Consider the following 13733-nt stretch of genomic DNA (forward strand, 5'->3'; position numbering starts at 1 on the left):
GTGAAAAGTCAGACAAGACTGAGCAACTGGACTGAACTGAACACAGCTTTTAGAGTTGCTGTTACAAAAAATGGCCACAAGGAGTCAGCATTGCTTTTGCATCACACTCCACTTCTAAATTTCTTTTTTTAATTAATTTATTTATTTTAATGGGAGGCTGATTACTGTACAATATTGTAGTGTTTTTTGCCATACATTGACATGAATCAACCATGTGTGTTCATGTGTTCCCCATCCTGAACCTCCCACCTACCTCCCTCCCCATCCCATCCCTAAGGGTCATCCTAGTACACCAGCCCTGAGCACCCTGTCTCATGCATCAAACCTAGACTGGTAATCTATTTCACATATGATAATATACATGTTTCAATGCTATTCTCTCAAATCATCCCACCCTTGCCTCCTCCCACAGAGTCCAAAAGTCTGTTCTTTACATCTGTGTCTCTTTTGCTGTCTCACATACAGGGTCATCATTACCATCTTTCTCAATTCCATATATATGTGTTAGTATACTGTATTGGTGTTTTTCTCTCTTACTTACTTCACTCTGTATAATAGGCTCCAGTTTCATCCACCTCATTAGAACTGATTCAAGTGTATTCTTTTTAATAGCTGAGTAATATTCCATTGAGTATATGTACCAGAGCTTTCTTATCCGTTCATCTGCCGATGGACATCTCGGTTGCTTCCATGTCCTGTCAATTGTAAGCAGTGCTGCGATGAACATTGGGGTTCTCAATGTCTCTTTCAATTCTGGTTTCCTCGGTGTGTGTGCCCAGTGGGATTGCTGGGTCGTATGGCAATTCTATTTCCAGTTTTTTAAGGAATCTCCACCCTGTTCTCCGTAGTGGCCTTACTAGTTTGCATTCTCACCAACAGTGTAAGAGGGTTCCCTTTTCTCCACACCCTCTCCAGTATTTATTGCTTGTAAACTTTTTGATAGCAGCTATCCTGAGCGGGGTGAGATGGTACCTCATTGTGGTTTTGATTTGCATTTCTCTGATAATGAGTGATGTTGAACATCTTTTCATGTGTTTGTTTGCCATCTGTATGTCTTCTTTGGAGAAATGTCTGTTTAGATCTTTGGCCCATTTTTTGATTGGGTCGTTTATTTTTCTGGAATTGAGCTGTAGGAGCTGCTTGTATATTTTTGAGGTTAATTCTTTGTCAGTTGCTTCGTTTGCTATTATTTTCTCCCATTCTGAAGGCTGTCTTTTCACCTTGCTTATACTTTCCTTCGTTGTGAAAAAGCTTTTAAGTTTAATTAGGTCCCATTTGTTTATTTTTGCTTTTATTTATATGACTCTGGGGGGTGGGTCATAGAGGATCCTGGTCTAAATTTCTTTTTCTGTGCATTCATTGTTTTATTTTGAAATTGGGTTGATTTCCGATACTGTGTTTGTTTCAGGTGTACAGGAGCTGGATTCAGTGATACATGGACATTTATCAATTCTTGCTTGGGTTCACTTTCCCCAGAGAGGGGAGTACAGTGTCTCCAGTAGGCTGCCCTTTGCCATTCAATACAGTTTTTCCTGATTATCTGTTCGATGTATATTAACGCCTGTTTGTTCCTTGCAAATTCTTCATTTATCCCACATCTCTAACTTTTTTTTTAATAATCATAAGTTGGTTTTCTAAGTTTGTGAGTCCCTTTCTACTGTGTAATAGCCTACATTTGCATTAATTTCAAGAAGATACCTGTCAGTAAAACCTTCTGATATTTGTCTTTCTCTATCGGCCTTCCTTTTCTTAGTATGGTATTCACTCTATCCATCCACGCTGTTGTCACTGGCATTATTCCGTTGTGATTCAGGGCTGGGTAGCATTCCAGTGCAGAGGTGCACCACTCTGACTTCATTTTCCTGTCGATGAATAACTTCATTGAATTTGTTGCAGGGAGGGCTTCCCTGGTGGCCCAGCCAGTAGAGAATCCACCTGCCAGTGCAGGAGACGTGGGTTCAGTCCCTGAGTGGGGAAGATCCCCTGGAGAAGGGCATGACAACCCACTCCAGTATTCTTGCCTGGAGAATCCCATGGACAGAGGAGCCTGGCGGGCTACAGTCCATGGGGTCACAAAGTGTTGGACATGACTGAAGCGACTGATAATACGTGCAAAGGAAAAAAAAGAGAAATGAGTATTTTATTCTTTCCCTTTTTTGAGAACAAAGGAGATCAAGAAAACAGTGAGCAGGCCTGAACATTCCTAGTTTTTTTACTTTAACTGCTCATAACTCTGAATGTCTATGACTGTTTGCTTTTCTGCCCCCTAACTCTGCAGGAGCTATGAGTAACATTTTTTCCTTGGACTCTATGCTAAATACATCACCTATCTGGTGGTTACCCTTACAACACCCTTCCCCTTGTACTTACATATCAGAAAGAAGGCCGCGGAGCCACCCCAACTGCCAGAGTCAGTTACTGGGTTATTGACTTCAGTCTAAGACTGTCTTTGAAAAATTGCAGGAGGAAGAGATCTAGATCCTACCCACTTTGTTCCTCATCACTGACACCTGACTGTGAGCCATTCCCTTATATAAGCCCCTAGACTCTTCATGGGCGGGCGGTGGGGGACACAGTCCTTGAGGCATGACCCTACTGTGTTCCCCTCTCTGCTGGCTTGAGAATAAAAGCCACCTTCGTATCTCCTTCAAACTCTGTCTCCGTACTTTTTATTTGGCTTCACTGGGCAGATAAAGCCAAGATTTTGGCCAGCAACAATTCTAGTTCTTGGCCATTGCCAATCGAGCTGCCCTGAAAACAAGGTGCATGGGTCACTGTGAATTCTGATTTTCTCTGGGTCTGAGCCCAGACATGGGATTGCCGGGCCATGTGGTTTCTGGGTGTTTAGTTGAAAAAGAACCTCCTTGCTGGTTTTGATAGTTCCTGCACCCATTTACACCCCCACTGAGAGTGTAGGAGAATTCCCTTTTGCTTCCATCCTCTGCAGCCTGTATTCTCTGTAGATTTTTAGACAGTGGCCACTCTGACCTGTGGGAGGGGATTTTTCATGGGAGTTGTGATTTGCGTGGATTTAATACATAGTGGCATGCTGCAGTCCATGGGATTGCAAAGAGTAGGACACAACTGAGCAACTGAACTGAGTACATAGTGAGCTGGATGAACTTTCTAGATGCTTTTCGATACTGTACAGAGTGACTACAGTTTACCTCTTGATGTTTTCTTGAAAGGTGGCCCTGTTTTGAATTCCTGTCTGATGATCTACCCTGGGACATGACTGGAAGGGAGGGGTCATTTACAGTCCCACAGGCCTTGTGAATATGAAGAGCCCAACAGCACTAGGTTTAACGTTTTTCTGGAAGATGGTTCTAAGGAAACAGCATTTGCTTCCTGCCCCACTCTGGTCCTCAGTCATTGAGTCTCATGGAAAACTCTGTTCATTGATTGTCAGCTAGAGTGGAATGTGCCAAGGCTTGAGCCTCATTTCTCCTTCCCCCTTACCCAGGGTGCCCAGGACACATCCCAGTTTGTGGACACCACTCTGCAGAGGGTGCTGTCATCTGTAGGTGGGGTGACCCTAAGGATGGAGGCTGGAGGTAGGAACCCCAGCCTAGGGGACATAGAGTGGCCAGGGGACCTTGCAAACCTGTTCCAGCCTGGAGGCTCCACCAATTCTTGGGTGATATAGGCTTAGTTTCTCTGCAGGAGGTTCCACCTGCATCTGGAGATTGGGTGCTCATGCAGAGGGAAGGAGGCACCCCAGGTCCATTGTGGAGTCACATTTCCTGGCACATGCTCCCAGCTCCATCTGCACTGAGGCCCTCCAGTCATGGGACCAAAACTAGCTCAGCCTTCAGGGATGTGACACCATCCAGGTCACCATGTCCTGAGGGCAGTAGAGTCAGCCTTTCTGATTCCTTTTTGTATACTTTCATTCCCTATTTTGAATTGGTGGATATAGTTGAAAGACAAGGTTGTCGGTGTTTTTTGTTTTTATTTGGATCGACAGCAATTTGATTCACTTGTACGTAGACGTGTATATCTTCTCTTCCAGGTTCTTTTCCGATATAGGATGTTACAGTGTTGAATAGAATTCCTGTTTACACAATGGTTCCTGGTGGATTGTTGTTGTTGTTTTTTAATAATATAAGCCTCCCTGTGTTAGATTGAATCAGTTCATTACTCCCTGTCCCACAGTTTTTTTTTTTTTTTTCTTTCTGGGGACCATTTACTATTTTCTGAGTCTGTGAGACTGTTTCTCTTTGGTAAAGAAGTTCATCTGTATCCATTTTTAGATCCCAGCTACAAGTGATATCTTATGCTAATATTGCTCCCTGTCTCCCTCACTTCACTTGCTATGATCACCTCTGCTTTATTCCCTGGGACCTCCCATGGCATTCTTTCCTCCTTGTTATGGCTGAGTGACAGTTCATCCTCTATGTACCCCATCTTCTTTATTCCTTATGGGCGTCTTTGGTTGCAAATATTTTTTCCCATTCTGAGGACTGCCTTTCTCTTTCACTTAGGGTTCCTTTGCTGTGCAAATGCTTTTAAGGTTAATCAGTCCTGTTTTCTTAGTTTTGGTTCATTTTTCATTCTTCTGGGCACACTTGGTGGAATTGATGTTGCAGCATGTCGCCCCCATATTGTCCTCAAAATTGTATAGTATCCGTCCGACATTTAGATCTTTATCTTCTTTGAAGTTTATATTTGTGTATGGTTTGAGGGATATTCTAATTTCATTCTCATTTTCATTATTGATGCACGTCCACTCTCTCCTCCATAGTGGCTTTCTCCTATTTTCATTTTAGCAATGGAGGTGGATGGTTCCCTTTTCTTCATAGCATCTGGCAGATTTAACCTTTGTAGAGTGCTTGACAATCACCATTCTGATTGGTGTGAGGTGATACCTAACACCCTTTCCTAATATTTAGCAATTTTGACACCTTTTCATGAGATATTTTTAAAGTGTGAGTTAAAGGTACCTGTTAAAATTGGCTTTGTGATGGTCTACCCAGTTATGAATTCTTTTTTGATGACCACCCCTAGGAGACTCCAGGAGATCAGTTGTTGTTTACTTAGAAACGCTTGGACCTTATGAATATTAAATGCCCATTCAACAGGGCTTTCTGTTGATGGATGGGACTGTGGCCCTCCCTGTTGTTTTACCTGAGACCAAACTATGGTGGAGGTAATGAAGACAATGGCGACCTCCTTCAAAAGGTCCCAGTGCCCCCAACACTGCAGGAGGCTACAACTGACCCGCGCCATGTCCGGAAGCCCCTGGGCACTCACGGGTGAGTCTGGGTCAGTCTCTTGTGTGGTCACTGCCACTTTCTCCTGGGTCCTGGTGTGCACAAGCTTTTGTTTGTGCCCTCCATGAGTCTGTTTCCCTAGTCCTGTGGAAGTTCTATAATCGAATCCCAATGTCCTCCAAAGTCTAACTCCTCAGAATTCTCAGTCCCTTTGCCAAGTCCCCAGGTTACGAAATCTGGAGGTGGGGTGGTCTGTGTACCGACCTGGAATGGATGGACCTGGGGTGGTCTCTGCACTGACCTGGCCTGGATGGAGCTGGGGTGGTCTGAGTGCTGACCTGGCAGGGATGGATCTGGGGTGTCTCTGCACTGACCTGGCATTGATGGATCTGGGGTGGTCTGTGTACCGACCTGGAGTGGATGGAGCTGGGGTGGTCTGTGTGCTGACCTGGCATGGATGGATCTGGGGTGGTCTGAGTGCTGACCTGGAGTGGATGGAGCTGGGGTGGTCTGTGTGCTGACCTGGCATGGATGGATCTGGGGTGGTCTGTGTGCTGACCTGGCGTGGATGGATCTGGGGTGGTCTCTGCACTGACCTGGCATGGATGGATCTGGGGTGTCTCTGCACTGACCTGGCATGGATGGAGCTGGGATGGTCTGAGTGGTGACCTGGTGTGGATGGAGGTGGGGTGTCTCTGCACTGACCTGGCATTGATGAATATGGGGTGGTCTGTGTGCTGACCTGGCATGGATGGAGGTGCGGTGGTCTGTGAGGTGACCTACCATGGATGGAGGTGGGGTGGTCTATGTGCTGACCTGGCATGGATGGAGCTGGGGTGTCTCTGCACTGACCTTGCATGGATGGATCTGGGGTGGTCTGAGTGGTGACCTGACGTGGATGGAGGTGGGGTGGTCTGTGTGCAGACCTGGCATGGATGGAGGTGGGGTGGTCTGTGTGCTGACCTGGCATGGATGGAGCTGCTGTGGTCTGTGGACTGACTGGCATGGATGGAGGTGGGTTGGTCTGTGTGCTGACCTGGCATTGATGGATCTGGGGTGGTCTCTGCACTGACCTGGCAAGGATGGATTTGGGGTGGGGCCAATCTATGTGTTCCTAAGTGACAAGAGTTAAGCTGTGGTTGACTGATGGGTGGGAGAGCTTGTTTATGATCAGGCAGGGAGGAGGCATATACCTGGAGCTTTTAAGTTACCTAGGTCTGCTTTGTTTATTTTTGTTGTTCAGTCCTTTGGGTTTTCGCCATGTTCCTTCATCTGCTGGATGTTTCTCTGTCATTTCGTTTTGTTTAATTTACTGTGTTTGTAATACCTTTCTTGGTTGAAAAGCTGTAGTTCCTCTTAACTATGGAGTCTACCTCTCCTGGGTGGGATTGAACCAATGCCTTGTGATGGTTTCCTGGTTGGGGGGATTTGTGTGTGTGTTCTGGTAGGTGGAGCTAGATCGTGTCTTTCTGAAAGGCAGTGGCTGTGTCCACTAGTGTGGTTTGGAATGTAGGGGTTCAGTATGGCTTTGAGCAGCTTGTCTGCCGATGTGCAAGGCTGAGCTCCTATCTGGCTGAAGGATAGGTGAGGGGTGTTTGGCACTACATCTTGCTGGCTTTGGGGTGTGGCTTAGGCTTAGCGTTGAGATGGAGGCTTTTGGGTGGGCACTCACCTATTAATGTTCTGTGGGGCCAGGAGTTCTCTAGTGATCAAAAGTCCTAATGTCGTTAGCCATCAGCCACTTCCTTCCCCAGGGGATTTTCCCCACCAAAGGATCAAAGCTAGGTCCTTTGCATTGTAGGCAGATTCCTTGCTGTCTGAGCCCCCAGGGAAGCCCTTAGAAAATGCCTGCTGGCACTTATTAAATATTAAACAAATATGTGTTGAAAATGCAGAGTATAGTGATGATTAGCAGAGACTGATTATCATGATAATTATTGTTATTTGACAAGTCTTTGCTGCCAGATTATAGCAGGGATGTGTATGGTAGCATATAGGAACACAGTACAGTTTCCAACTGTGTGTTCATCTGAAAGTTTCTTAGGGTGACGGCAGGTCCTCAATTACCTTCTAAAGACAGTGACAGGATTTCATTGCTTTGTGTTCTTTTTTTTTTAACCTTCCTTAGCTTTTTCATCTGTTTGTTGTTGTTGTACTGGCTAAGTCATGTTAGACTCTTTGTGAACCTGTGGACCGTGGTCCACCAGGCTCCTCTGTCCATGGGATTTCCCAGGCCAAAAAAAAGAAAAGCCAGGTTTTGGGAAAGAGTACATGGGCAGAGACCTCTGAGGACACAGGGATGGAAAGGCCTGCCAGGAGGGGATGAGGGTCAGAAAACTTTGGGTTTACGCAAGGTCTGGGCAGGAACCATGGCTCCCAGGCCTGGCCGTGGACACTGCCCAACACCCGTATGCCTGCCCTCTGTCTGTCCTGCCCCACATTTGCCAGGAGCCCTGCGGTCTAGACTGTCATACTTGCTGAGCTCTAGACACAGCTGTCTGCTTGCACGTGTGTGGGAGGGATGGAGTGCTCTTAACGACTTGTTACGACTCTGGAAAGTGGGACCAAGAGGCTGGGGTTAATCTGGCTCCAAGGAGCTGAGGGCCCTATGTCAGTCCCAGAGCCAGAGGTCAGACCAGAGCTGCTGAAGAAGGAGCCCAGAGGATTTATTGAAAAACCAGTGAAATTGGTTGTTAGAAAGCAGCACTGAAAAGATTACAAACAAAAACCTGATATGAACTAAAGTGTGAAACAAATGTGAAGTGTTGTCACTGGTGTTTTGAAGAAAGCTGGATTAAATGTGTTCTATAATCAGCACGTTTATCCCAGAACTTTCAGTTTTATTTCCACCACACAGCATCAGCAGTGGGCGGTGGCTGTGCAGCGCTGGAGCAGCGAGCAGCTGAGAGGAGATACCCCACGCCAAAGATCAGGAGTGGCGCTTGTGAGGAGATAGATACCCCATGTTCAAGGTAAGGAGTGGTCTAATCACATGGGCCACAGCTTGCTTAACTCAATGAAACTATCAGCCGTGCCATGTAGGGCTGCCCAAGAGGGATGGGTCATGGTGGAGAGTTCTGACAAAACGTGGGCCACAGGAGAAGGGAATGGCAAGCCACTTCAGTATTCTTGTCTTGAGAACCCCATGAACAGTATGAAAGGCAAAAAGATAGGACACTGAAAGATGAGCTCCTCAGGTCAGTAGGTGCCCAATATGCTACTGGAGATCAGTGGAGAAATAACTCCAGAAAGAATGAAGAGACAGAGCCAAAGCAAAAACAACACCCAGTTGTGGATGTGACTGGTGAAGAAAGCATGGTCGAATACTGTAAAGAGCAATACTGCATAGGAACCTGGAACGTTAGGTGCATGAATCAAGGCATATTGGAAGTGGTGAAACAGGAGATAGCAAGAGTGAACGATGACATTTTAGCAATCAGCAACTAAAATGGACTGGAATGGGTGGATTTAACTCAGATGACCATTATATCTACTACTGTGGGCAAGATTCCCTTGGAAGAAATGGAATAGCCATCATAGTCAAAAAAGAAGTCCAAAATGCAGTGCTTGGATGCAATCTCAAAACGGAATGATTTCTGTTCGTTTCCAAGGCAAACCATTCAGTATCATGGTACTGAAAGTCTGTGCCCCGACCAGAAATAAATACTGAAGGAGCTGATGTTGAATTGTTCTGTGAAGACCTACAAGACCTTTTAGAGCTGACACACAAAAAAGATGTCCTTTTCATTATAGGGGACTGAAATGCAAAAGTAGGAAGTCAAGAAACATCTGGAATAACAGGCAACTTTGGCCTCAGAGTACAGAATGAAGCAGGGCATAGGCAAATAGAGTTTTGCCAAGAGAACACACTGGTCATAGCAAACACCCTCTTCCAACAACCCAAGAGAAGACTCTACACATGGACATCACCAGATGATCAACACCAAAATCAAATCGATTATATTCTTGTAACCAAAGATGGAGAAGGTCTACACAGTCAGCAAAACAAGACCAGGAGCTGACTGTGGCTCAGATCATGACCTCATTATTGCCAAATTCAGACGTAAATTGAAGAAAGTTGGGAAAACCACTAGATCATTCAGGTATGACCTAAATCAAATCCCTTATGATTATACAGTGGAAGTGAGAAATAGATTTAAGGGACTAGATCTGACAGAGTGCCTGATGAACTTTGGATGGAGGTTTGTGACACTGTACAGGAGGCAATGACCCAGACCATCCCCAGGAAGAAGAAATGCAGAAAGACAAAATGGTTGTCTGAGGAGGCCTTACAGATAGCTGTGAAAAGAAGAGAAGTGAAAAGTAAAGGGCAAAAGGAAAGATATACCCATTTGAATGCAGAGTTCCAAAGAATAGCAAGAAGAGATAAGAAAGCCTTCCTCAGTGATCAGTGCAAAGAAAGAGGAAAACAATAGAATGAGAAAGTGTAGAGATCTCTTCAAGAAAACCAGAGATATGAAGGGAACGTTTCATGCAACGAAGGGCTCAATAAAGGACAGAAATGGTATGGACCTAACAGAAGCAGAAGATATTAAGAATAGGTGGCAAGGATACACAGAAAAACTGTACAAAAAAGATCTTTACAACCCAGATAGTCATGATGGTGTGATCACTCACCTAGAGCCAGATATCCTGGAATGTGAAGCCAAGTGGGTCTTAGGAAGCATCACTATGAACAAAGCTAGTGGGGGTGATGGAATTCCAGCTGAGTTATTTCAAATCCTAAACAATGATGCTGTGAAAGTACTGCACTCAATATGTGAGCAAATTTGGAAAACGCAGCAGTGGCCACAGGACGGGAAAAGGTCAGTTTTCATTCCAATCTCAAAGAAAAGCACCGTCAAAGAATGCTCAAACTATTACACAATTACACTCATTGCACACGGTAGCAAAGTAATACTCAAAATTATCCAGGTCAAACTTCAACAATACGTGAACCGTGAACTTCAAGATGTTCAAGCTGATTTTACAAAAGAGAGGAACCAGCGATCAAATTGCCATCATCCACTGGATCATCAAAAAAGCAAGAATTTCACAAAAACTTCTATCTCTGCTTTATTGACTAGGGCAAAGGCTTAGACTGTGTGGATCACAATACACTGGAAAATTCTGAAAGAGATGGGAATACCAGACCACCTGACCTGCCTCTTGAGATATCTATATGCAGATCAAGAAGCAACAGATAGAACTCGTCATGAAACAATAGACTGGTTCCAAATAGGAAAAGGAGTACATCAAGGCTGTATATCGTCACCCAGCTTATTTAACTTTTATGCAGAGTACACTGTGAGAAACACTGGATTGGATGAAGCACAAGCTGGAATCAAGTTTGTGGGGAGAAATATCAATAACCTCAGATATACATATGACACCACCCTTATGGCAGAAAGTGAAACAGAACTAAAGAGCCTCTTGATGAAAGTGAAAGAGGAGAGTAAAAAAGTTGGCTGAAAGCTCAATGTTCAGAAAACTAGGATCATGGCATCTAGTCCCATCACTTCATGGCAAATTCATGGAGAAACAGTAGAAGACTTTATTATTTTTTTTCACGTGAGCTGTGTGTCCTTGTGTGACTGTGTGGAGAAGTGCCCCTGGTACCCCCAGTGGTTCCCGTAGCCCACCCCATCCCCTAGGGCAGCTCCTGTCGACCTTGCCTTGTGACCGTAGCCACCTTGCAGGCACCAGCAGCAACTTTATTGAAGCCTGAGTGACACCTGCCCCTGTGACATGTGGCCACAATGTCCCAGGGAAAGTGTGACCCTGGTGCCCATGAGGAACACACCCGCCCTGATGCTTGGGTTTGGCTCGGTCTGCCATAGCACCATGTCCAGGGTCACAGGCTGGCTGCCAGTCAGCCACTAGCTCCCTCTGTATGTGGTGTAAGACCAAGGGCTCAGCAGCGGTAGCCCATGGAACTTTTGGGTCTTGTCTGTGATGGTGAAAATGACCTGCAGGCAGACGGGGCGCTGGGAGTGCTCACAGCCTGGCCCAGTGCTGCCCGGGGCCCAGCATCCCAGGGTTGGAGTCGGGGGACAGGAGCCCCAAGGCCAGCTGGGGCACTTTGGGTGGGTCTGGGGCCTCCCCAGAGGAAGCACTCGGTTTGAGGGGCCCCTGGGCCTGGAGGTTCCTAAGGGTTAAGACACACTGAACAGGTTATGCGAAGGGGACAGGGAGCTGCAGGGGTTTGGGTGAGCCTCTGTCCACAGGGGGTGAGTCAGCCTGACCTTGAGGTTGGGTGGCATGGGCATGGAGTGGTCAAAGCTGGGGGCTCAGAGCTGGTGCCCATTCGGATTGTGGGGGTAGGACTGGCCTGTGGGTCAAAGTGCATCTCAGGGCTCCACCCGTCTGGCCCTCATGCCCATGTATGGTAGAAGCTCTCCTGGCCCCTCTTCTTCCAGTAGCCCTAGGTGTCAAAGGACAGCTTGCCAATAAGCACCTTTATCTGGCCTGGTGGCAGGAGCCCAGGACAGCGGTCGTCCAGGTCTGTGCAACTGGGGAGGGGAGGGGGCGGTGCAGAGGGGCCCCTGCCTGGTCTCCGGGGTCTGTGTGCTCAGTGGCCTGACTTGGACCAGCGTGAGCAGGGCCTGGATGGCTGTGGAGCAGGGCAGCACCCAGGAACCGAGGCTACACTGCCTCACTGTCCCTAGGGAATCCCAGAGAAGGCAGAGAAGCTCCCCGTCCACCCACAGGCAGTTATCACTTCATGTCTGACATGAACAGATTTTCTCTATGAGTAAGTGTACTTATTTACAAACTTAAATAAACTGGGTTGTTCTAACCATACTACCCTGCCCTGGAAAGGGCCAGGAGCCATGTGTCCTGCCAATCCCCGGGAAGAACGGAAGGTGCCCACCCAGGGGGTCCCAGTGGGGTTCTGGGTGGTGGTTAGGGGGTCAGCAGAGGGATTGCAGTGTGCAGACCTGTAGGTCCATGGAGGCTCCTCAGGACAGTAGAGAGCATCAGGACTGGGACGGGTGAAAGAGGAGTGGCCCGGCAGCATAGTGCTGAGAATTGGGGTGAGGTAGGAGGGTTTGGCCTCTGGTAGAATTTCTGCTCCAGAAGGACTGGGGTTATTGTCTTTCTCCTCACGTCTATCCCGTGCCTGGAACACAACCTGGCCAGAGGCAGGTGCTAAACAAATATCTGTCACTGAATGGACAGTCTGAGTGTGAAGGTGCACAGGAAAGGTGGCGTCAGGCGACAGACTGGGGTTAAGCAGATGAGGAGGCAGAGACGAGAGAGGCATACAGGGTTTCTGACTATGGACTCCGAGCCCCATTGGGCTCAGCTCCACCCAGCCTGTCTGTTCCCCAGATAATCTGTTTTTAACAGAAAACTCCCTCTGGCCTTCACTCACTTGCCTGTCCTGCCCTGCATGACTTAAAAAGAAGCTCCGAGGCTGTTCCCAGCACCTGAGCCTGAAGACTCTGAAGCCTTTTCCACATCTACTTGTGCAGTGGTGATGAGTGGCCAAGTTTTGGATGTAGCTTTGTGGTTTTCTGTTTGCAGAGCTCATCTCCACCTGAAGGGCCGCCAACAACTCCAGCGCCTCCAGTGGGGGCCGGTCGCTGGGGACTCCTGTCCTTGGATGTTCCTGGCCCTGCTTCTCCGGCTTCCCCTCCCGCTCCTGTAAGGACAGCTTCCCCTACTTCTCCTCCACCACCACTTCAACCTCCTGAAAGATGTCTTCCTCTAGCAGCTGGAACACTTTCCAGACCGCAACACCTCTCCGTCCTCCAGGGACGCTGCTTCCTCCACTGCCTCCCCACTGAAGAAGGCATCCTCCTCGCCTGGTGGGCCGCCTGCTGCCAGTGACATCCCTGATGGCCCTGGAACGCTGGCAGGTCTCAGGGTCCCAGCACCCTGAATCGTCGGGCTCACACTGAAGAAGCCCTGGGGTCTCCGTGAGCAGAGGACCCAGGCAAGGATGATGCCGACAAAGGTGCTTAATTCAGCCTGCCTCCATGAGAATCACCCGGGTCTCGCGTGCTGTAAGTAGAGCTGCTCTGAATGAGACTAGGACACCTGAAGCCCCCAAGCCTCCAGTCTCAGCCTGTCCCCTGCTACTCGCATGACCTGAATCCAGGCTGTGCATGCAGGCTGCATGAGCCTGAGCTTCCCCACTGGGGAGAGGAGAGGGTTCTGGCCTCTACACAGATCTGCTTTCAGGCCTCACCTCCTGACCCCCCTCACAACCTCTGTGTCTTGTCACTTACCTCTCATGGCAGGACCTTCCTCCTGGGGCTAATACTGCAGGGAGTTGACTCACAGGCCCTCGCCAATGACCTGCTGGCCACACGGGGGAGGTCGTCATACGGATGAGCAGCCCCGAGCCCTCCCATGGGCAGCCAAGAACCCCAACACCAATCGTCCATTCTGGGGAGGCCCAGATGGACCCCACCTCAGCAATCCTGCTACATCCTGGAGAGTTGTGGTCCAACAACCAGTTGAGGAAGTTCACGCTGCGGGTGTCCGGCCTGAGGCTGGGAGCCCCCATCC

Source organism: Bubalus kerabau, chromosome X (genome assembly GCF_029407905.1).
Source record: "Bubalus kerabau isolate K-KA32 ecotype Philippines breed swamp buffalo chromosome X, PCC_UOA_SB_1v2, whole genome shotgun sequence".
Classification (NCBI taxonomy): domain Eukaryota; kingdom Metazoa; phylum Chordata; class Mammalia; order Artiodactyla; family Bovidae; genus Bubalus; species Bubalus kerabau.